The sequence below is a fragment of the Oncorhynchus gorbuscha genome, linkage group LG26 (assembly GCF_021184085.1).
Source record: "Oncorhynchus gorbuscha isolate QuinsamMale2020 ecotype Even-year linkage group LG26, OgorEven_v1.0, whole genome shotgun sequence".
NCBI classification, from domain to species: domain Eukaryota; kingdom Metazoa; phylum Chordata; class Actinopteri; order Salmoniformes; family Salmonidae; genus Oncorhynchus; species Oncorhynchus gorbuscha.
Window position 1 is genome coordinate 22,943,675 of NC_060198.1, and position 24,336 is coordinate 22,968,010.

General features: G+C 43.7%; 1 pseudogene across 1 annotated transcript in view; it reads right to left on the bottom strand.

Moving 5' to 3' along the window:
• Positions 1 to 17,345, bottom strand: part of LOC124015699 — a 49,567-nt pseudogene extending 32,222 nt beyond the window's left edge. The window contains exon 1 of the transcript XR_006835210.1: positions 17,190 to 17,345. The product of XR_006835210.1 is annotated as a microtubule-associated protein tau-like (transcript). The remainder of the gene's footprint in view (positions 1 to 17,189) is intronic.
• Positions 17,346 to 24,336: the final 6,991 nt, after the last annotated feature.

Consider the following 24,336-nt stretch of genomic DNA (forward strand, 5'->3'; position numbering starts at 1 on the left):
TTTCTTTGCAGGTGCCTGGTAACAGTTGAATAAGATGAGAAAGAAGAAGGAACACCCACACTGCTCTTGCTTAGTGTCACCGTGTTTTTTTCCCTCCGTTTGTATAATAAATCTGCATTTTTCTTTTCACAATCTAAAATATTGTATTTTCAGCCGTTTGAAGCTAGTGTGCAAAAACTAAACTTAAGAATGGGAAGGCTAGAAATAGGGCACATAGAAAATATCTACCGCTTCTTAGACTTGCTTTCAATGAGAATGACAGATCAAGAACTCACATTTATTTGTGAATTTGGTCAGGTTGCCCAAAAAGTTACATATTGCAGTTTTAAAGAGCGGGAGGAATACAATGGCTGAGATGATTTGGAGCTCTGTCAGCCTGGAAAGCTACTCGTTGAATAGGACTTCTCTCTAACACACAACTATACATCAGCAGACAGGGAGGGCGCTGGTGGGCGGAGCTAGAACAGCGCTGCATTCAGAGAGAGCTGCCAGCCTGCTGAAATGGCCAGGCAGCGCCCAAAGGAAGCCTCTCTCTCTCTCGCTCCTCTTTAACATTCATCAGCAGTCGCTGCAGCAAGCAGAGAGAAGGAAAGAGAGAGGGGCAATCTGAGGGAGAGGGGGGAGGGGTCCACTCTAAACATGATCGCGTCAGAGACGACCCAGCCCTTACCCCCACTGCCTTGCTGTAAGAAAGGCATGTTAAAGCTAAAGGGGGAAAGTATCAGAGCAGCAGATAGAACACAGCGAGGACAAAGTATGCAGCGTGGGATTTAGCAATGTGAGATGTTTGAAAGCCTTGAGCGCAGTCTGCAGAGATCATATCATCTGCAGTTCTTATAAATTCACCTATAAAAAAAGATATTCTAAAAGCTTTCTCTGATAATATTGTTGTTTGTTCTTTTTCTTGCACGAAACCTGAAAGGTTCCTTCAGTTTATCAACGATGGAGAGGAGAGAACGAAAGAGCGGGGAGAGAAGGAAAGCAGACGACACAACGAGAACGAGACAGGGAGGGACTGTGTCTAAGGGGGGGATGAGGGGCGGTAAAGGGCGAGGGGAGAAAAAAAGATGGAGAGGGAATGGGAGTGAAAGAATAGAAGACGATACTGACAGGGAGGAGAGAGAGAAGGAGACTGTTAGAGAGGAAGGGCACAAGGGGAATGAGACTGTTGCTGGAAGAGGGAAAGAGAGCGAGAGGAGAGGCAAAAGGAGTAAGGGAGGGAGAGGGAAAGAGTGAGCGGAGAGGGAAAGGAAGGGAGGGATAGGGAAGGTGCGCCTACAAAGCCTCTGGTCCTTGCAGAAAGAAAGCTGGCGCATGCTCAGACCGGGACACACACGCCCAGCCCAATGCAGCGGCATGATACAGCAGAATCCAAAAGAGAAGAAATGGAGGAACTCTCCTCAGTCTTCGAATGCTTGGCTCTCAATCTAGCCTGCATCCCCAATGTCAGACGGTAGATACAGTGATAAAATAGAGACATTTTAGAGATGAACTAGAGACATTTTAGAGATGAACTAGAGACACTTTTAGAGATGAACTAGAGACATTTTAGAGATGAACTAGAGACATTTTAGAGATGAACTAGAGACATATCTCCTCTGGTGTCGTTTCCAATAACAGTTTTTTGCAGAATAGCTCAGATTAGGCTAGACGCAGCCTTCAGTTTTTCACTTGAATTGGTTTCAGCATACCATGTAAATCCATGTGAAATTAGGCTAGAGGCAAGTACGTGGGCGATTTGAGCATAACACATGCCATTTTTGAGAATATTTTTAGGAGCTGTTTCTGGGGGCGAACCTTGTGAGATGATCTTAATGATCTGATTTGGGGTTTGATTAAAGCTAAGCCCTTTCAAAACAAACAGTTTTCTCCTCCCTTTACGTAACCCTAACCAACTAAACTCTTGCAAGACTATTGTTGAACCTGATTAGTGAATACTGCTCTTGAAATAGGCGACTCCAGGCCGGACTGCGTTGAAAGCAGAGTCCTTTCCACTTCCTCGACATTCACTTTCTCCTCTGTGTGACAACAGAGTAAAGCAGAACGTGCCGACTAAGAGAAGTCCACCTGACTGTTGTGTAACCGTAGAGTTCGAGGTGTCATTCGAGGTCTGCAGCTGGACCACAGGACAGTCAGACAGAATTTTAAAGAGGAGAGAGGGAGAGCGGTTGTAGTCTGAGGCTCAGAGTATTTGCTGCCCATCCATGCAGATCCACACAATGTCTCAAATGGGACCCTATTCCCTATTATAGCGCACTACTTTGGACCAGGGTCCAAAGCAGTGCCTATAGTGAATATGGTTCCATTTGGGACGCACAGAATGACAAGGAACGTTTGACAAAAACAGCTGGTTCAGCTGATTCACTCTGAGAAACAGAGGAGGAGAGTCAGGAGGAGAATGGGTGGAGCATGGCGTGGGACAGAGATGGAATGCAGAAACAGGAAAACAAGCTGATACAATATGGAACAGTGGGATGTTTCTTTCTAATGTGCTGTACTGGGGGTTTCCTGCTTTCACTGTCCCAGAAAATACCAGAGGAAGAAAAAAAAGAGCCCAGAAAGGCTACTGCAATGCATCCACCTTGCCCTCTCTGGGGCCCTCCTTCTGAGTGTCCGCTCTTAACATTGCCACTGTTTGGCTCCGGCCGGGGCCGTCTGTACATTAGCTGTGATGTGACTCAGCCCTGGAAGACTGCCCTCTTGGGAGGGTCGAGAGGGTGAAGCTGCAAGGCTAAGGGGAAAGCAGACCAGTTTTTATGTAAAACAGAAGAAAGGTTTGTTCTGAAATTACCCCACAGTATTACACAATTTAGTTCACAAAAGCCTTGCATTGATTTCTCCCCAAAGAGGAAACTATGGCCTTCTTTCTTGTAATTACAGAGAAGATTAGGCTAAATTCAAAACAAGGTTTCTGGTGATCGGAAACAAAAAACCCTAACGTTGGCTCTATTTTCAGATGCCTGAATGAAAATGTTGATTCCGTTTGTGCAACTCAGGCAGGCATTATCCTGACTCGATGAGAAGCCGGTATTGTTTGGGGATAATGCGGATCATGAACCCAGACCCAGCGGGGAAATACTGGGCAAAACTGGTTGAAATGACGTCATAATCTCAATCCGTTTCTGCCTGTAATGGTGAAAGCTTTGATCCCTTAATGATGTCACTTGTTAAATCCACTTCAATCAGTGTAGATGAAGGGGAGGAGACAGGTTAAAGATGGATTTTTCAGCCTTGAGACAATTGAGACATGGATTGTGTATGTGTGTCATTCAGAGGGTGAATGGGCAAGACTAAACATTTAAGTGCCTTTGAATGGGGTATGGTAGTAGGTGCCAGGCGCACCGGTTTGCGTCAAGAACTGCAACGCTGCTGGGGTTTTCACACTAAACAGTTTCCTGCGTGTATCAAGAATGGTCCACCACCCAATGGACATCCAGCTAACTTGACACTACTGTGGGAAGCATTGGAGTCAAAATGGACCAGCATCCCTGTGGAAATCTTTGTGGAGTCCATGCCCTGACGAATTGAGGCTGTTCAGAGGGCAAAATCCACGTGTCAATTGTCTCGAGGCTTAAAAATCCTTCTTTAACCTGTCTCTTCCCCTCATCTACACTGATTTGAAGTGGATTTAACAAGTGACATCAATAAGGGATCATAGACTGATCAGGTGTAAGCTATGTCATGGAAAGAGCAAGTGTCCTTTAATGTTTCGTACACTAAGTGTTTATGTCTAGAATGATGCTTTGTTAATATCAGTATTGCCTTGTACCTTAAGCTTTCTGCCTTGTATGTGAGTCCATTCATTTGACAACATTATTAAATAATACTTGCGTTGATATTTGCTCCTCATGATCATTCCTTGATCTTAGTCAGCTAAACACATAATACTTGATTGCACATGGTTTAACTATATTTTATGGACTCAGAAAAACATTTTAATAGGCTAATTGCTTAGTCTTATTACGAGCCTCATGTGAGTTATATACACTGCTCAAAATAATAAAGGGAACACTAATAACACATCCTAGATCTGAATTAATTAAATATTCTTATTAAATACTTTTTTCTTTACATAGTTGAATGCGCTGACAACAAAATAACACAAAAATGATCAATGGAAATCAAATTTATCAACCCATGTAGGTCTGGATTTGGAGTCACACTCAAAATTAAAGTGGAAAACCACACTACAGGCTGATCCAACTTTGATGTAATGTCCTTAAAACAAGCCAAAATGAGGCTCAGTAGTGTGTGTGGCCTCCACGTGCATGTATGACCTCCCTACAACGCCTGGGCATGCTCCTGATGAGGTGGCGGATGTTCTCCTGAGGGATCTCCTCCCAGAACTGGACTAAAGCATCTGCCAAATCCTGGACAGTCTGTGGTGCAACATGATGTCCCAGATGTGCTCAATTGGATTCAGGTCTGGGGAACGGGCAGGCCAGTCCATAGCATCAATGCCTTCCTCTTGCAGGAACTGCTCACACACTCCAGCCACATGAGGTCTAGCATTGTCTTGCATTAGGAGGAACCCAGGGCCAACCGCACCAGCATATGGTCTCACAAGGGGTCTGAGGATCTCATCTCGGTACCTAATGGCAGTCAGGCTACCTCTGGCGAGCACATGGAGGGCTGTGCGGCCCCCCCAAAGAACTGCCTCCCACACCATGACTGACCCACCACCAACCCGGTCATGCTGGAGGATGTTGCAGGCAGCAGAACATTCTCCACGGCGTCTCCAGACTCTGTCACATATGCTCAGTATGAACCTGCTTTCATCTGTGAAGAGCACAGGGCGCTAGTGGCGAATTTGCCAATCTTGGTGTTCTCTGGCAAATGCCAAACGTTCTGCACGGTGTTGGGCTGTAAGCACAACTCCCACCTGTGGATGTCGGGCCCTCATACCACCCTCATGGAGTCTGTTTCTGACCGTTTGAACAGACACATGCACATTTGTGGCCTGCTGTAGGTCATTTTGCAGGGCTCTGACAGTGCTCCTCCTGCTCCTCCTTGCACAATGGCAGAGGTAGCGGTCCTGCTGCTGGGTTGTTGCCCTCCTACGGCCTCCTCCACGTCTCCTGATGTACTGGCCTGTCTCCTGGTAGCGCCTCCAAGCTCTGGACACTATGCTGACAGACACAGAAAACCTTCTTGCCACAGCTCACATTGATGTGCCATCCTGGATGAGCTGTACTACCTGAGCCACTTGTATGGGTTGTAGACTCCGTCTCATGCTACCACTAGAGTGAAAGCACCGCCAGCATTCAAAAGTGACCAAAACATCAGCCAGGAAGCATAGGAACTGAGAAGTGGTCTGTGGTCACCACCTGCAGAACCACTCCTTTATTGGGGGTGTCTTGCTAATAGCGTATAATTTCCAACTGTTGTCTATTCCATTTGCACAACAGCATGTGAAATTTACTGTCAATCAGTGTTGCTTCCTATGTGGACAGTTTGATTTCACAGAAGTGTGATTGACTTGGAGTTACATTGTGTTGTTTAAGTGTTCCCTTTATTTTTTTGAACAGTGTATAATATGCATATGTCAAATATTACTCCACTACAACCCTGTAAGCAGTCTATGTAGATGCACGAAAAATGCTAATATCGATACCATGACTTGACTGGGATTTGTGCCACATATGCTAAAACTGTAGCATTTGGAAACAGTGCTAGGGAAGCTAAACCAAAGCATGGATTGCTGTCATACCTTGTCAACAGACTGCTTACAGGGTAAGGAAACCAATATGTCATTTCTGGTGAACTGCCCCTTTAATTTAGGGCAACAGACCTGCTGACACTGACAGAGGCATAAAAATACCCCATGAACTCAGACCTACTGACCCGACACAGAGTGCCCATCATTCGTCACAATACTAACTTAGTAACAGTATTATTTTCAGTGACTCAGGAGTGGACAATGACGCGCATACCCAAAAGTAGGCTACAAGGGGCACGGTCTTCTACAAGGGGCACGGTCTTAATCTGTGAGCTCTTGTGTTCTTCACTGTGGTGACAGAAGCTAAAGGAAGTATCTTTATGAGCTGTGCTGTGAGGAGAGGGGACATTCCAGCCATGCTGATCACGCCCCCATCAGCTGACTGACCGACATGCTTCTCAACATTCCTCTGTCACTAGGCTTGGCTCTATACACTCCCTCAGGTCAGGGGGTCAGGGAGAAGACGTTGTTGTCAGTCATCACTGATGTCGGTGATGTCCTCCAGGACACACCCTCATCCCCCCTTCACTTCAGCTCTCCAGAGGTTCAGGGCATGCGGGCCCCAATGTTGACTTCACTACAAACTAGAGGTCGACCGATTAGAATCTGATTAATTCGGGACGATTTCAAGTTTTCATAACAAAATCGGTAATCGTAATTTTTGGACGCCGATTATGGCCCGATTACATTGCACTCCACGAGGAGACTGCGTGGCAGGCTGACTACCTGTTATGCGAGTGCAGCAAGGGGCCAAGGTAAGTTGCTAGCTAGCATTAAACTTATCTTATAAAAAAACAATCTTAACATAATCACTAGTTAACTACACATGGTTGATGATATTACTAGTTCATCTAGCTTGTCCTGCAGTGCATATAATCAATGTGGTGCCTGTTAATTTATCATCGAATCACAGCCTACTTCGCCAAACGTATACCTAACCATAAACATCAACGTGTACCTAACCATAAACATCAACGTGTACCTAACCATAAACATCAACGTGTACCTAACCATAAACATCAACGTGTAACTAACCATAAACATCAACGTGTACCTAACCATAAACATCAACGTGTACCTAACCATAAACATCAACGTGTACCTAACCATAAACATCAATGTGTACCTAACCATAAACATCAACGTGTACCTAACCATAAACATCAACGTGTACCTAACCATAAACATCAATGCCTTTCTTAAAATCAATACACAAGTATATATTTTTTAAACCTGCATATTTAGTTAATATTACCTGCTAAAATGAATTTATTTTAATTAGGGAAATTGTGTCACTTCTCTTGCATTCTGTGCAAGCAGAGTCATGATATACAGTATGCAGCAGTTTGGGCCGCCTGGCTCGTTGCGAACCGTGTGAAGACCATTTCTACCTAACAAAGACCGTAATTCATTTGCCAGAATTGTACATAATTATGACATAACATTGAAGGTTGTGCAATGTAACAACAATATTTAGACTTAGGGTTGCCACCCGTTAGATAAAATACGGAATGGTTCCGTATTTCACTGAAAGAATAAACGTTTTGTTTTCGAAATGATCGTTTCTGGATTTGACCATATTAATGACCTAAGGCTCGTATTTCTGTGTTATTATATTATAATTAAGTCTGATTTGATAGAGCAGTCTGAGCGGTGGTAGGCAGCAGCAGGCTCATAAGCATTCATTCAAACAGCACTTTCCTGCGTTTGCACTGTTTATGACTTCAAGCCTATCAACTCCCGAGATTAGGCTGGCAATACTATAGTGCCTATAAGAACATCCAATAGTCAAATGTATATGAAATACAAATGGTATAGAGAGAAATAGTCCTATAATAACTAACCTAAAACGTCTTACCTGGGAATATTGAAGACTCATGTTAAAAGGAACCACCAGCTTTCATATGTTCTCATGTTCTGAGCAAGGAACTGAAACTTTAGCTTTTTTACATGGCACACCTTGCACTTTTACTTTCTTCTCCAACACTGTGTTTGTGCATTATTTAAACCAAATTGAACATGTTTCATTATTTACTTGAGACTAAATTGATTTTACTTATATATTATATTCAGTTAAAATAAGGATTCATTCAGTATTGTTGTAATTGTCAGGACCAAAAATTAGTATCCGATTTTTTCATAATCGGTCGACCTCTTCTACAAACACCCTCGGACGCCAGGAACAAGCAAAACAAAGTTGATCCTGGCAGTGTGAACAATGCATTGGTATACAAGTGGAAACGCTTCCAAAGATATCTTCCAAGGCACTCTCACGTGTCGGAAGTACAAATGCCTTAGTTTATTGTGGCTTGGCGAGGCTATTTCATGGCAAGATTAAAAAGACGCACCATCCTCCGATGCCACTGTGAGGGTAAAGCAGTGCTCTTCTTCCCAGTGTTCAGTTCAGAGCAGGGATGGGTGATGGATGAAGGGCCGCAAATAGTGCAGTTTATTAAGCTGATGGCTTCTGGGAAGGCAGAAGTGTCAGTGGCCTGATAAATGTCTAGCAAAACATGTTCCCCGGATTTATGTAGCTGGTTGGAGGACCTGTTTGTTCTACGTGGTTTTGAACTGGAGCTGGGCGATGTAGAAAAATATCCATAGTGCGATTAAATATATATATATATATTTGGATTTTATTTTCTTACTCGGTCGGGCTTCGACCCCTGGTTTTATATAAACATACATAAGACATGGACGAATGCGTAGAATTGCAGGAAATAAATTATATTATCAATCCAGACCTTTGCCACCTATAAAATGTGTTTGACCGAACCTTCTCAAATAGTATTTGAGTACCCCTGACCTACAGGAGCGTTGTGTAGCAAAATCACTTAGAATTACTGACTTAAGCTAAATGTTTCGGTAAAATAAAGGCAATTTCGGACATTTTCCGTCTATCATCCCAGCTCTATTTTGAACCTTGTTTTGGTCACTTTCTGAGTACGCCGAAATGAAAACGTTGTAAATTGATGTAACAGGAATACTATTGAGAGTGATATTGAGTATCATTACCACACTGTATTACAATATATTACATTGCAATGTATTACAATAAGCAATAATAACCTCAAACATACATATTACATGTTTCAAACAAGGCCCAGGCCTGTGTGCTCTCTGTCGACAGTAGATTAGGACATGAAAGGAATCCGTTAAGGACGCAGACAGAGAAGAAGTCATCAAGACAGCTGCTTTCCATTCAGCCTGGTTTATGCAACTGGTTGAATTTCCTGGGATTAGGCAACATTCCTAACACACAAATTGACAAGGGTTCCTTCCTTTTTGAACTTCAGTCTGATTCCTAAAAAGGTTTAGCTATCATTCAATCACCGAGGAGGAGGATAACTAGGGCGCAGTCAAGTCAACCATGACGTGACAGAGTATCGACCATAAATAAACGGACGGCTCCGGCGAGGCCATTGACATTCATGGGCTCAAAGTGAACCATCTATTTCAAGGTAGTCATCACCCCCCCCCCCAAATATAGCAGCACCCATTTAGCCAAAACGCCTGGACACACTCTACTGTTAGGTCTAGGACACCCTCACAGTGCAAGAGAAACTAACTACTCCCTAGTGTGCAAAGCTGGTTGCAGCTGCGTCATTATGAAGTCATTGGAATGATATCATCGCAACCAGTTTTGCCCGCTGGGTCTGAATCTTCTACTCAGGATGTTGACCAATAAACACACCTTGACATGTCTGCACGTTTAAGCCCAGGCCAACCATAATTAATTGGCCAGTCTGCGACAGGTGTCGAGTCTGCTACAGATATATAGAACAAGCAGCCTCTCCATTACGCAGTTAACAACCCAAGACCCAGAGACATATTAAGAAACATTGTTACCGTGCTGAGTCTGCAAACAGAGTAAGGCTGCATGACGTCAATACATGCGACTTAAGGCTGCGAGTAACCATGAATCAGCTCAATTATGTTGTAAGAGTAAAGATGACGGTAAAAACAAGATCATAGAGTCGTTTATGTTTATAGTTGAGGTTTTGGCTAGTGGGTTATGGGACTGTGTGTGTGTGTATGTGTGTTCTGTAGTCTTTACAGACAGAGGGTCACCCACTCCAGGAGTCCTGCCTGCCCGCTCCACTCACAGTTGGCTGCCTCAGTCAGTGGATCTGACCTAGTTTCCAGTCAGTCCCTGCTATTAGGGAAGGATGGGATAGAGGCAGTACTTCACCACACTCTCTTTCCCTTTTCTCTCTCTGTCTCTATCATTCTCTCCCTTTATTTCCCCTCTCTGTCTCTAATGGCATCCGTGTGGACCATGAACATTGGTCTCATACTACAGACGTGTCGGTGGAAGCACGGGGCTCTTTGCTCAGCGCAGCATGATGAGAGAGAGTATGAGGAAGAGAGAGAGGGAGGGGGGGAAGTAAAAGAGAGTTTGAGCGAGGAAGAGAGCTGGTGCTGCCGACTTCCTCTGGAAACATCAGCGTCTGCTAGAAACATATCAGAGATGCTCTCTGCAAATGGATATACAAATGGATATACAAATGGATATACAAACCGTTCATGCGTGCAGCATTAGGCTACCACTCCTCAGAGCTAGAGAACCAGCTAGTCCCAAGGTTAAAAAAATACATGAGAAACATTGACCTTGTTCCTGCCCAGACGTCCAGGGTTAGCCCAGTGCTGAATCAGGACTCATGGGTAGAGGTCGACCGATTAGGATTTTTCAACGCCGATACCGATTATTCCCCCCCAAAAGTCAATACCGATTAATCGGCCGATTTTTAAAAAAACATGTATTTGTAATAATGACAATTACAACAATACTGAATTAACACTTATTTTAACTTAATATAATACATCAATTAAATCAATTTAGCCTCAAATAAATAATCATACATGTTGAATTTGGTTTAAATAATGCAAAAACAAAGTGTTGGAGAAGAAAGTAACAGTTCAATATGTGCCATGTAAGAAAGCTAACGTTTGAGTTCCTTGCTCAGAACATGAGAACATATGAAAGCTGCTGGTTCCTTTTAACATGAGTCTTCAATATTCCCAGGTAAGAAGTTTTAGGTTGTAGTTATTATAGGAATTATAGGACTATTTCTCTCTATACCATTTGTATTTCATTAACCTTGGACTATTGGATGTTCTTATAGGCACTTTATTATTGCCAGTGTAACAGTATAGCTTCCGTCCCTCTCCTCGCCCCTACCTGGGCTCGAACCAGGAACACATCGACAACAGCCACCCTCAAAGCATCGTACCCATCGCTCCACAAAAGCAGCGGCCCTTGCAGAGCAAGGGAAACAACTACTCCAAGTCTCAGAGCAAGTGACGTCACCGATTGAAACGCTATTAGCGCGCATCCCACTAACTATCTAGCCATTTCACATCGGTTACACCAGCCTCATCTCGGGAGTTGAAAGGCTTGAAGTCATAAACAGCTCAATGCTTGAAGCATTGCGAAGAGCTGCTGGCAAACGCACAAATGTGCTGTTTGAACGAATGCTTCCGAGCCTGCTGCTGCCTTCCATCGCTCAGTCAGACTTCTCTATCAAATATCAAATCAGACTTAATTGTAACATAATAACACACAGAAATACGAGCCTTTGGTCACTGATATGGTCGAATCCGGAAAATATAATTTAGAAAAAAAAACGTTTATTCTTTCAGTGAAATACGGAACTGTTCAGTATTTTATCTAACGGGTGGCAACCCTAAGTCTAAATATTGCTGTTACATTGTACAACCTTCCATGTTATGTCATAATTATGTACAATTCTGGCAAATTAATTACGGTCTTTGTTAGGAATAAATGGACTTCACACAGTTCGCAATGAGCCAGGTGGCCCAAACTGCTGCATATACCCTGACTGCTTGCACGGAATGCAAGAGAAGTGACACAATTTCCCTAATTGTAAGAAATTCATGTTAGCAGGAAACATTAACTAAATATATACTTCTGTATTGATTTTAAAGAAAGGCATTGATGTTTATGGATGGGTTTGGTGCAACGACAGTGCTAAATCATCACCCGTTTGGTGAAGTAGGCTGTGATTCGATGAGAAATTAACAGGCACCACATCGATTATATGCAACGCAGGACACGCTAGATAACTACACATGGTTGATATTACTAGTTTAACTAGTGATTATGTGAAGATTGTTTTTTTATAAAGATGAGTTTAATGCTAGCTAGCAACATACCTTGGCGTCCTGCTGCCCTCGCGTAACAGGTAGTCAGCCTGCCACGCAGGCTCCTCGTGGAGTGCAATGTAAGGCAGGTGGTTGGAGCATTGGACTAGTAACCAGGAGGTTGCAAAAACGAATCCACAAGCTGACAAGGTAAAACATCTGTCGTTCTGCCTCTAAACAAGGCAGTTAACCCACCGTTCCTAGGCCTTCATTGAAAATGAGAATGTGTTATTAACTGACTTGCCTAGTTAAATAAATAAAATAAAATAAAATAAAAAATTGGCCAAATCGGTGTCCAAAAATACAGATTTCTGATTGAAAAATCGGCCATAATTAAATCGGCCATTCCGATTAATCGGTCGACCTCTACTCATGGGTGTGTTTGATCCTACCATTAGGAGACGTTCATCTCCTCAATGCACAAACATGATGAGTGGTGATGGAGAATGAATACCGTCAAATAACATTAGGCCTCGTTCAGTATTTTCACTCAAAACAACTAAGAGGAAATAGGCAGCCTAACATCCCGACAGGCAAAGTTTAACCACAACTCAAAGAATCAGCATGACAACGAGGCCAAGACATCCCAGATTAGTAGAGAGCCAGCCAAACCAAAGGAAGCTCATCTGGGCTCTCTCTCGTTGCAGTGCTGTGGCTCAGTGACCTTGCTACCTAATACCATCCTTACACTATAGCACACTACAGTACAGTGGAGGCTGCTGAGGGGAGGACGGCTGATAATAGTGGCTGGAATGGAGCGAACGGAATGGCATCAATCACATGGAAGCTGTGTGTTTGATACCATTCCACTTAATCCCCTGCAGTCATTACAACGAGCCTGTTCTCCCACATTAAGGTGCCACCAACCTCCTGTGCTACAGTAGAGTATGCGTGGCCTTGAGATCTGACAGAGAGTCAGGACAAGACCTAGCATCTGCTCTGGAGATCACCTACCTGCATGAGGCATAGGTTCATTAATTAGGCTAAAGGTATCCTCAAGTACTTGAGTCAATATTATTGCTAGGTTTTTGTATTGCACATTAAATGCAGGCTAAAATGTATGTAGCCTATTCTTTCTCAAACGTTAGGTGAATCCAATGACTGTATAAAAAAGGGTGGACCTGCTTTTCCAGTTTGTTTATAGCTAGCACTACGGCTGGGCGATATGGTCAAAATCTCATATCCCTATATGAGAAAAATACATGAAAAATACATTTAATATCCCGATAACGATACATAGCACGATATAGCACATTATATAGCACATTTTCAGTAAATTCAATAAATAAATAGTTTAGATAAAATTACCACATGTCATTTTTTTAAATTATTATTTCTTATTACATTTTGAAATATACTCAACAAATAAAAGGTACTTACTCATATTTGATTATTTCTCCTTTTATTTTGAACCTTTGTGCAAATTTTCAACTAAGCAAGTAACAAAATATAAAATAATGTATAAAATCTAAAATGGTAAATAGAAAACACGTAGTCGCAAACAAAATATATATCTATATATACATTATATATTTTGTTTTACATTTTTTGTGGGGGCTTGCCTGTTTTGCATGTTATTTTGGCATTAATGTGTCACATATCAATTTGCATTTGGTACCTTGGGTCAAGTGTTAGCACCAACTCACAAAACACCCGTTTCTCGACCGTGTAAATTGGGGCATTGTCTCTGCAGATGTTAAGTTGTAACGGCAGCTGTTATCTCCTTCCATCTTCGTGATTCTTTGCCATATGCTGTGCCGCGGGCAAAAGCCTCTTGCAACGTCTGAGTCGGGGGTTTGTTTTGAGCACTCAACTATACTTTTTGGGTTCTCATCCGTAGACTCTCTCCGTACTGTTTCACATGATTCTTGCGTAGGTGGTAAAAGAGGTTAGTGGTGTTTGAGCCTGTTGTTCAGGACCTGCCTGCGGCATATTTTGCAGAGGACGGTTTTCTGGTCCGTGTCAGACTTTTCATACCCAAACCACGTCCATGTGACAGATGTAGCCCCTCTTTTAGGTACGATCTCCATGCTCTGGGTCACGTTCACTCTCCTCCATGTTTGTTTGTGTTGCAAATTTCCTTCCACACGGGAAGTGTGGAAGAACGGAAAGCAACGTCCAATTGACGAAAAATATCGCCGTAAAGAGTGTGATTTGCGACACAACGAAATAAACGATAGAGCATAATGTGAAAACGATAGACGTTTTTCATATAGTCACACAATATATATTGTCATATCGCCCAGCCCTAGCTAGCACATGCAAGTAATTCTGTATTTATATGCTAAGATGTCAGAGGCTCATGGCGCAGGGAATCAGTGAGAGTGGCCCTCAAAGAATGTCTGGCATTTACCTATATCCTGTACTGCAAATGTCCCGAGGAAAAATAACAGCAACATGGGATACTAATCCTATACGTAGGTACATCTTATAACAGAGTGCAAGAGAGAAAGCAAGGACATAGACAGCTTTGAAACCAAGTCCCTTAATCATGCCCTCAAAGGCAACCAACAGAGCTCGTAAGAGTTGTCAATCATGACATACTTGGTAACATTGGTCTCCTCTACACCCAATGTCCTTTTAAGAATAATGGACTGGCGTGTTTGAGATTTCAGGTTTATTTCACGGGTGCGAGCGATCACGTTACGCTAACAAGTCATGTCCTGTTCATCTGGCTAGGGGTTGAGTGTGAGAGACATCTGCTGGCATGGACCGCTGATGACTGCACAGAGGCATGTGTACAGCTGCTTGTGGCAGGGCAGGCAGACAGACAGCGTCCCAAATGGCACCCTATTCCCTACAGCTGGGGTCCAGCAGCAGCTTACGCCAGGCTATGCTAACGCACTCAGCATGGGTCTCTGAGACAACTCTTTGATTCATAGTGCACCCTGACATGTGTAGAAGTGCAGAAAGTAAGGAGTGTCTTGGCTAAATATTGGACCAATGCCAATTAGTGTTGGCTAGGATCTCTTTTTCGTCATCCAATCACAATGATGCACTCTAGTTTTGTGGACATTGTTTATATAAAGAGTTATGCGATTGTCAATTTAGTTTAGTCTTTAATCTTAACTTGAAAATGAACCCTAAAAGCCGTGTTACTGGGGCTACGTTGTAGAACTAGGGCTAACTGAATTATGGTCCCTGCCTCTGATCCCATTCAGTGAGGTCAAAATGGATGAGTGCAGATGTAAATTCCCTGCCAAGAACACAGAACAACAACTCACCGCCATAAATTAGGGGCATAATTTAATCATTGTATATAGTATGACTATCATACCACACTGCAGTAGCATGTAGCCTGCAGACCAGCTCATCCAATTAGGCTTTAGATATGTTTTACAGAGCTCCCTAATTGGGCGGTCCAATCAAATTATGCGTGTAAATTTGAAAACTAAAAGGTTTGTCAGAGAGCAGAGGGCCATTTGTCAGCATTATTTTGTATTAAAAAAAAAACATAAAATGATGGCTAGGAATAAACCTTATTTTCTTAAGTCAGGCTATATCCCAATACTAATGAGCATAGAATACAATGTTAATGAAAATTAGGTCTAGTTCTCAAAGTGTTACTCAAACAGGACAACATAATTTCTACAGATTTCCAACGTATGAGATCAGGGAAGAACAATTCTTACAGCATTCTCCAGGACCCATTTAACAAGATGGGCGTGGAGGAGGAATTGGATAGGAGAGAGATTGAGATAAGCCTTTGTCCCTCGATATTCCTTTGAAATGGACTCTACCTATGATTTTCGACCTCGAGCAAAAATAGTCGAGGGATAATGGAGAGTGTTGATTCATCTAACAAATGTACAGACCTATCGGCAAGTAGCGAAATCGGAGTGAGATCATGCATGCTCATCTCTCACTGCAACTCAAAGCACAAGAGCTATGAAAAAATGCGGAGAGCAGAGCGAGAATGAGGCGTGTCTGCAACATAGAAAACACCGGAAAAAAAAACGCCATCGTGTTATGGCTCAGTTTGGCAAAAATAGACCTCAATATGAAAATTACAAGTGTGCTGAATAATATCGAAATAGTACGGGAAAAAGGTGTATCGATGATACAGTGAATCGATTTGTTTCAGACAAAGCACCACATGGCAAGGGCACGCGGAATGCATCTCCTCAAAAATTAGATTGGACTTTGAGCCAAGATATAAAGGCCTACATTTTTCTAACAAAGTGGCTTAAAAATAATACCCGGCCTACTACTTGATTACAAAGTTGCAATAGCAATACTTTACATCGCATGCATCCCTGGAAAGGGAGGTGCGGCTACAAATCTTTCCTGAAATATGAATAATTGGCTAGTTAGCAAATGAGGTAATACGCAGGTGAAATAACATTTCACAGTCTACTTTTGGATTTCTATAGTGGGACAGCAAGTAACTACAGCCAGACAAGCCACTGACAATAAGTGGCCTGGTGATAAGGTGCAAGTGGTGAGCTGATAAGCCAACATCAGCACCACTGACAGCGGAAAGCACAGCTGCGGAAATCCAATTTCATATGCAATGCTACTGCCTATGATTCAGCACAAAAATCAAACTGACACACAAGTGTCGATGTTGCTATGAAAGTTTGCTACCGTCTGTACATGGATCAAAACATATACTATATAAAAGCTTTTTTTTAAATCCTGTAAGGAACAATGTGTGATTTCTTCTTTCAGTTTTCTCAAGCAAGACAAGCTACCCAAAGTAAAGACAGGCCCCAAGTAAGGAAAACAGAAGGGCACCACTATCTTAAAATCATAGCTAAAAATCCGTGGCCATTATAATTGGCGAGTTTAGATAGCTAACGCTCAGCTAATAGGTTTGGTAGCTTGCTAGATCATTTGTAGCTTGCAAGCTAAGTTACACCCCTTGGCTACATCAATTAGCTAGCTTAGCCTCAGTTTACGCATCATGACAACTGTCATATTTTAATAACGAATGTAAAAGTCAAAATATATAACATTAAACTACAAAGTGCGTGTTCATGGACAAATCCATTTAGCCACTTCTGATCCAATTATCCACATGGCTTGTTTGGGGCTCCTGCCTGGTGCGATGAATTTGCTTGTCAAGGCAAGACAGTACCCAGGCCCGACCTCTCCTCACACCCAGACCTACAGTAGGCAACGGGAAAAAAGGATACGCTCGGTGCCTCTAAGCTACATGACAAGCATGAATGGCGCTTTTGTTTTGCCCCTGAAAAAAAAAGCCAACTGCTCGAATTCTTCATCATTCGAAGACACCTAGGAGCGATGACTTGCGGAATGTACTAGGTTTGCTAAAAATAGATAAAGCGTCTTTCTCTCTTACCTGTGTGGCAGACAGTTATTGTCTCTCCAGCTGCAGTCACTCAGTGGACACCCGACAGAGACGAGTAGTTCGCTAGGCGGCCTTAAGGGGAGGAGGGCGCCAGAGTACAGACAGAGATTGTTCTGAAATTCTTCCTGAGCGTTCTGCACTGATGCTTGGAATTAAAGAGGTTTGTGTGTAGGTAGGCCGACACTGATCTCAGAGGAGGCTGGTGGGAGGAGCTATAGGAGGACGGGCTCATTGTAATGGCTGGAATGGAATTCATGGAACGAAGTCAAACATGTGGTTTCCGTATGTTTGATGTGTTTTATACCTTTCCCATTTATTCAACTCCAGTCATTTCAATGAGCCCGTCCTCCTATAGCTCCTCCCACCAGCCCCCTCTGTCTGATCTGTTGATGAGATGGTGTTAGAAGATAATGACATTAAAACTAGTTTAGCTGATATAAACAAATTGCAGGTCTTCAGAGATGATCTACAATGCTTACCCAACCGAATGACACAATGGGAGGCCTAACTTGGTAAATAGCCTTCTGCCCTATGTAATAGGTGACAGACACAATTCTTACCAATAGGCCACCTTTTGTTATTTTCTCACATTAAACCAATGTCTCGTCTAATCTAATATATTTGAATTTCCATTCCTCGAGGCCTGGCTTAGTGTCAATTTACCAATGATTATATAAGAATTACTGTAAAATCTGCTTAGAGGGATCTGGAGTGGCAATACCCCCCTTGCCGTAAAACCTGTGGCTGGGGTATAACAAGGGAAGCACTGTGCTTGCCACTGTTAGTGACCTCTAAACATCTATAGGCCTTTACTGCTCTGGCAGACTGACTGATCCAACACTCCTCCATACTAAACCAACCATAGAGGGCAGTAATTGGTTACAATGGTGTAATTACGTGTAACTAGACTACACATACACGTACAGTGTATGGAATATAATTTGTTTCCTTATGGAACCAATGGAACAGTCCCCAAAGTTCAAACCCCAAGCTAAATCAAGCACACCTCAAATGTATTATATGAACATATTTGGCATATTTCACCCTAGGTCTGGTATGTTTATTAGGAGATAGAGCCTCCTAGAAACACATACTGATATTTTGTAAAGCAAGGGTTTGCATGTGTAATACATGTTGTGTACAGAGTGTTGCCAGAAAGCATTGCATTGTGTCATACATTTTATCGACAAAGTCTTAACCATGAGGCAGGGTTGAGGTTAGCCCCTGGAGTTGCTTAGCAACCAGACCACTCGAGAAAAAGCATGCATTTTATTCTGCAGTTAGGGACAAAGGAGGGAGAGGTTGAAAAAGAGGCAGATGGTACACGTCTACAATTACTATGGTGTGTTTGGTCTGCATTTTATTGTAGGTGATTTGACATTGTTCCTCATTTTAAACTGTAAACGATATATAACAATTGGTCTTAACATACCCTGAAATAAATCTTAATATTTTACTACTGGTTAAGGTCTTTCAAAGCCAAACACAATAAGATAAATCCCATCTGCAGTTCTGTGGTTTGAAATAGTTCTGTCTATGCCATATAGCTTTGCATAATAGTGTGTAGGCTATGGTATGGCACTGTTCATTTAATTGCAATATTTAATTGCCATATTAGTGTATGTAAGTAAGTAGCCTTGCATTAGCCCTGGCTGTTTCTATAGCGTGAGGCAGCTTGGACAAGACACTAGTCTATCACTGTAAGTGTAAGAAGACAGAATATGTCATTCTGTTCCAGTTTGGTTTTAGGCACGTGAGCCCGATTTGTTAGATTTCAACTAAAGGCAGTAAAGTAGGAACAGAGAAAAAGATCCTTGATTTTTTTGCCACAGGGTGGCATTCTTTCTCTTGATAACATCCCCCAGTACAGACTTACTCAATGCGTACAAAACAGTATGCTCTTACAATGACATCGACTGACCAGGTTAATCGAGGTGAAAGCCATAATCACCTGTTAGATCCAAGAAGGATGTTTAAGCCTTGAGACAATTGAGACATGGGTTGTGTGTGTGCCATTCAGAGGGTGAATGGGCAAGACAACAGATTTAAGTGCCATTGAAACAGGGTGTTGTAGTAGGTGCCAGACGCATCGGTTTACACATGCTCAAACAGTTTATCAAGAATGGTCCACTGGTGGCAATGGGAAACATTTTTTTTTGCGGTGTCCTACCTTTGTTGAAATCTCTTCAAACTGCAGTAAAACAGATGGCGATAGGTATTTTACAACCCACCGGTGATAGTAAACCCTGTGCCAGGGGCTCCTGGACAATATACAGATAGATATGGAAAAGCATACAATGCTCTTGGAGGACCACTTGACTGTCCTTTTGGAAACCCAAACTGCCTATATGGAGTTACACCAGGAGGAGGATATGCTTGTCATGACTATCTTGCGGCGGCAGGCTAGCCTCGTGGTTAGAGCGTTGGACTATTAACCGAAAGGTTGGAAGTTCAAATCCCCGAGCTGACAAGGTACAAATCTGTCATTCTACCCCTGAACAGGCAGTTCCTAGGCAGTCATATAGAATAAGACTATGTTCTTAACTGACTTAAATTAAATAAGGGTTTTCCTGTCTTTGGCCCAGCACCTGACTCTAATGGCTGTTCATGTACACAAACCTTGTTGTAAAGGAAGGTGTTGCAAGTGGTGTACAAAGGATGAGAGAGATGGACATCTTCATTATCCTGAACCATTTTTCTGTGCAATGTGTCAGAGGGGGGCTGTCCCATATGTAAGGATGAGGAATGTGTTTAAATGATATGCGTACTATCATTAATTATTATAATCATGCATTTACTGTAACTTTTGATAATTGATAAATTAATGTACTAAACAACATACAGTTGTAGAGTATTCGTATAAGTATTTTGTGTGGTTTACCACAGTTACATGCATTGATGCATACTAACCATAGTGTATTACTGACACTCAATACTTTGCACTAGCATTACTGCATTGAAGTCCTACTGGTCAGTGACTCAAACTCTTCACATTTAACATTTAACATTTAAGTCATTTAGCAGACGCTCTTATCCAGAGCGACTTACAAATTGGTGCATTCACTTTATGACATCCACACATCATCCCATCATCTTTTCTGCTATAAAACAAAAAAACGGCGAGTGCTACACCAACTGACTAGCCATGCTAGGAAGATGTCTGTCTCTTCCTTTCCCGGCCCAAGCCTAGCCCAGTCTTCAGGGAGAGGTCAAGGGTGTATTTTGGGTGGGCAGATGAAGCGGCTGTTGGACTGTTTACCGGCCAAGGCTATTGTCCCTGAAGATTATCTGGCAACCAATGATATACTTTTTAAAAATTATTATTTTTATTTCACCTTTATTTAACCTGGTATTCAAGTTGAGAACAAGTTCTCATTTACAATTGCGACCTAGCCAAGATAAAGCAAAGCAGTTCGACACATACAACAACACAGAGTTATACACACTGTCATGTTTGTCATTTATTATCTTGTCTTGTCCCTGTGCTTCCCATGCTATTCGTTTCCCTCTGCTGGTCTTATTTGGTTCTTTCCCTCCTTCTAGCCCTCTCTCTCCCCCTCCCTCTCTCACTCTCTCGCTCTCTCTTCTCTCTATCGTTCCGTTCCTGCTCCCAGCTGTTCCTATTCCCCTAATCATCATTTAGTCTTCCCACACCTGTTCCCGATCCTTTCCCCTGATTAGAGTCCCTATTTATTCCTTTGTGTTCCGTTCCTGTCCCGTCGGTTCCTTGTATTGTATTCACCATGCTGTGATTGCGTTTCGCCCTGTCCTGTCGTGTTTTTGCTATGATTGTGTATCGCCCTGTCCTGTCGTGTTTTTGCCTTCATCAGATGCTGCGTGTGAGCAGGTGTCTCTGTCGACTACGGCCTGCGCCTACCCGAAGCGACCTGCAGTCTGTGGCCGCTTCTCCAGTTGTTTCCCCTCTACAAGTCTAGAGGATTTCTGTTATCCCGTTTTGGACTTAAATAAACTCTGTTTCTGTTAAGTCGCTTTTGGGTCCTCTTTCACCTGCATGACAGAAGGAACCGACCAAGGAATGGACCCAGCGACTTCAGACGCTCGTTACACTGCCGTCGAGATCCAAGGAGCCATGCTCGGCAGACACGAGCAGGAATTGTCCGCTGCTCGCCATGCCGTGGAGAACCTGGCCGCTCAGGTTTCCGACCTCTCTGGACAGTTCCAGAGTCTACGTCTCGTGCCACCTGTTACTTCCTGGCCTGCCGAGCCTCCAGAACCTAGGGTTAATAACCCACCTTGCTACTCCGGGCAGCCCACTGAATGCCGCTCCTTTCTCACGCAGTGTGAGATTGTGTTCTCTCTCCAACCCAACACATACTCTAGAGAGAGCTCGGGTTGCTTACGTCATTTCACTCCTTACTGGCCGGGCTCGAGAATGGGGCACAGCTATCTGGGAGGCAAGGGCTGATTGCTCTAACAAATTCCAGAACTTTAAAGAGGAGATGATTCGGGTTTTTGACCGTTCAGTTTTTGGTGGGGAGGCTTCTAGGGCCCTGGCTTCCTTATGCCAAGGTGAACGGTCCATAACGGATTATTCCATTGAGTTTCGCACTCTTGCTGCCTCTAGTGAGTGGAACGGCCGGCGCTGCTCGCTCGTTTTCTGGAGGGACTCCACGCAGTGGTTAAGGATGAGATTCTCTCCCGGGAGGTTCCTTCAGATGTGGACTCTTTGATTGCTCTCGCCATCCGCATAGAACGACGGGTAGATCTTCGTCACCGGGCTCGTGGAAGAGAGCTCGCATCAACGGTGTTTCCCTGCTCCGCATCGCAACCATCTCCCTCCTCTGGCTTTGAGACTGAGCCCATGCAGCTGGGAGGGATTCGCATCTCGAATAAGGAGAGGGAACGGAGGATCACCAACCGCCTGTGCCTCTATTGCGGAGTTGCTGGACATTTTGTTAATTCATGTCCAGTAAGAGGCCAGAGCCCATCAGTAAGCGGAGGGCTACTGGTGAGCGCTACTACTCAGTCCTCTTCATCTAGATCTTGTACTACTATGTCGGTCCATCTACGCTGGACCGGTTCGGTGCTACATGCAGTGCCTTGATTGACTCTGGGGCTGAGGGTTGTTTCATGGACGAAGCATGGGTTCGGAAACATAACATTCCTTTCAGACCGTTAGACAAGCCTACGCCCATGTTTGCCTTAGATGGTAGTCATCTTCCCAGTATCAAATTTGAGACACTACCTTTAACTCTCACAGTATCTGGTAACCACAGTGAGACTATTTCTTTTTTGATTTTCCGTTCACCGTTTACACCTGTTGTTTTGGGTCATCCCTGGCTAGTATGTCATAATCCTTCTATTAATTGGTCTAGTAATTCTATCCTATCCTGGAACGTTTCTTGTCATGTGAAGTGTTTAATGTCTGCCATCCCTCCCGTTTCTTCTCTCCCTACTTCTCAGGAGGAACCTGGCGATTTGACAGGAGTGCCGGAGGAATATCATGATCTGCGCACGGTCTTCAGTCGGTCCCGAGCCAACTCCCTTCCTCCTCACCGGTCGTATGATTGTAGTATTGATCTCCTTCCAGGGACCACGCCTCCTCGAGGTAGACTATACTCTCTGTCGGCTCCCGAACGTAAGGCTCTCGAGGATTATTTGTCTGTGTCTCTTGGCGCCGGTACCATAGTGCCTTCTTCTTCTCCGGCCGGGGCGGGGTTCTTTTTTGTTAAGAAGAAGGACGGTACTCTGCGCCCCTGCGTGGATATCGAGGGCTGAATGACATAACGGTTAAGAATCGTTATCCGCTTCCCCTTATGTCATCAGCCTTCGAGATTCTGCAGGGAGCCAGGTGCTTTACTAAGTTGGACCTTCGTAACGCTTACCATCTCGTGCGCATCAGAGAGGGGGACGAGTGGAAAACGGCGTTTAACACTCCGTTAGGGCATTTTGAGTACCGGGTTCTGCCGTTCGGTCTCGCCAATGCGCCAGCTGTTTTTCAGGCATTAGTTAATGATGTTCTGAGAGACATGCTGAACATTTTTGTTTTTGTCTATCTTGACGATATCCTGATTTTTTCTCCGTCACTCGAGATTCATGTTCAGCACGTTCGACGTGTTCTACAGCGCCTTTTAGAGAATTGTCTCTACGTAAAGGCTGAGAAGTGCTCTTTTCATGTCTCCTCCGTTACTTTTCTCGGTTCCGTTATTTCCGCTGAAGGCATTCAGATGGATTCCGCTAAGGTCCAAGCTGTCAGTGATTGGCCCGTTCCAAGGTCACGTGTCGAGTTGCAGCGCAGGTTTCGCTAATTTCTATCGGCGTTTCATTCGTAATTTCGGTCAAGTTGCTGCCCCTCTCACAGCTCTTACTTCTGTCAAGACGTGTTTTAAGTGGTCCGGTTCCGCCCAGGGAGCTTTTGATCTTCTAAGAGAACGTTTTACGTCCGCTCCTATCCTCGTTACTCCTGACGTCACTAGACAATTTATTGTCGAGGTTGCTTCAGAGGTAGGCGTGGGAGCCATTCTATCCCAGCGCTTCCAGTCTGACGATAAGGTTCATCCTTGCGCTTATTTTTCTCATCGCCTGTCGCCATCTGAGCGCAACTATGATGTGGGTAACCGTGAACTGCTCGCCATCCGCTTAGCCCTAGGCGAATGGCGACAGTGGTTGGAGGGGGCGACCGTTCCTTTTGTCGTTTGGACAGACCATAAGAACCTTGAGTACATCCGTTCTGCCAAACGACTTAATGCCCGTCAAGCTCGTTGGGCGTTGTTTTTCGCTCGTTTCGAGTTTGTGATTTCTTACCGTCCGGGTAGCAAGAACACCAAGCCTGATGCCTTATCCCGTCTGTTTAGTTCTTCTGTGGCTTCTACTGATCTCGAGGGGATTCTTCCTTATGGGCGTGTTGTCGGGTTGACAGTCTGGGGAATTGAAAGACAGGTTAAGCAAGCACTCACGCACACTGCGTCGCCGCGCGCTTGTCCTAGTAACCTCCTTTTCGTTCCTGTTTCCACTCGTCTGGCTGTTCTTCAGTGGGCTCACTCTGCCAAGTTAGCTGGTCATCCCGGTGTTCGAGGCACTCTTGCGTCTATTCGCCAGCGCTTTTGGTGGCCGACTCAGGAGCGTGACACGCGCCGTTTCGTGGCTGCGTGTTCAGACTGCGCGCAGAAGAAGTCTG